This window comes from Varanus komodoensis, unplaced genomic scaffold, assembly GCF_004798865.1.
Source record: "Varanus komodoensis strain SLA01 unplaced genomic scaffold, ASM479886v1 scaffold115, whole genome shotgun sequence".
NCBI lineage: Eukaryota > Metazoa > Chordata > Lepidosauria > Squamata > Varanidae > Varanus > Varanus komodoensis.
The window spans coordinates 784149-785710 of NW_025335330.1; positions in this window are offsets into that span (position 1 = coordinate 784149).

Here is a 1562-nt window from a genome sequence, read left to right on the forward strand (position 1 = left end):
CTCCTGTGGCAACCGGCTAGATGCCCTCGGGAAGCCGCCACCTCTTGGCAGCGCTTGGCAGCGCTGGGCTCCAGGCAGGCTCTTCCCAAGGCTGTCCAGGGCCCGTTCCTCCACCCCATTCAGGCTGCCAGCACCCCCTTCGTGGGCTGTGAACCCATCAAGAGGTAGAGGGCGAACGCCACCCTTGGTTGCATAGCCACAAGTGTGGCTTCTAGATTGAGAGAGGTGTTACTGCCACTCTACACGACTCTGGTGCGCCTGCAACTGGAGTATTGTGCTCAGTTCTGGGCCCCTCATTACAGAAAAGATATAGCCGGGTTGGAGTCAGTGCAGCGCAGGGCCACAAGGTTGGTGGCCGGTTTGCAGGGGATGCCGTATGAGGCGAGACTGAGGGAACTGGGCCTCTTCAGCCTGAAGAGGAGACTCACAGGGGATCTGCTGGCGACATTCAGGTATGTGAGGGGATGTCACACGGAGGTGGGCAGAGACCCATTTTCCCCTGCAGAGGAAGGCAGGATGCGCTCCAACGGAGCAAAGCTCAGGGAGCCAAGGAATGGATTGCCATTTGGATGCCAGGAAGCACTTCCTGACAGTCAGGACCCCGAGGGTGTGGAATGGGCTTCCATGGGAGGTGGTTGAGGTCCCATCGGTGCGGGTGTTTAAAGATAGGCTGGACATGTACATGGTGGGCATGTTGTGAGCGGAGCCGGCTGGTGCCAGAGGTCAGACTAGATGGCCCGGTAGGTCCCTTCTGACTAACTCTGTTTCTATGTTTCAATCCGCGAACCCTTCCCTTCATCATGTGGGGAATGTCCTGCCTTGGGTTCACCATCAGTTGATTTCACAGAATCACAGATTAGTGGCCGAAAAGGCCATCAAGTCCATCCCACGGCTCAGGGCAGCCCTCCGTGCAGAGGCAATTCTGGAATGGTCGCAAGTTCTGGTCCATGGAGACTGGGAGGAAACCTCCTCTGTCCATTTTCTGCATTTTGTATCCCAATTATGCTCTCCATCAGTTATTTTTTTTCTAAAGTAGCCCCCACCTGCCACCAAGAAAACACCGGCACCTTTTTGTACGCTCTCCCACCCTCGGATCATGTTGGCAGCTCCTTCCCAGCCCGGCAAGAGGCTTTCTCAAGCCTGGAGACCACAATTGCGTGCGCTGCAGCTGCGGCACAGATGCGGAGGAGGGCAGGCCGCACTTCAGCACCTCGCGTTGCATCGCCCTCCTAACACCCCCGTGTGAAGGCGCAGCTCAGCCCAGCTGCTCGAGGGACCCCCCACAGCGCAGCCACTCCGTGCTTGGCGGCCCCACCAGGCTCTCCCCGAGCGAGCGTGGCGAGGTCCTCTCCGGCCGCCCCCCACCCCCACCCCCACCCGGCGGGCCTCCAGCTGCATCAGAGGCACCCCTCGCAAGGTGCATGAAGGAACCGAGGAGGGAGCGGGCTGTTGCCTGGGGGCGGGCGGGGGCGGGCCAAGCAGCGTCTCTCAAGCAACACCAGGCCTGGGCTGATGCTCGAGAGAGGTTCGGGGGCCGAAAGGGTTCCCTGCCCGGGGGGGGG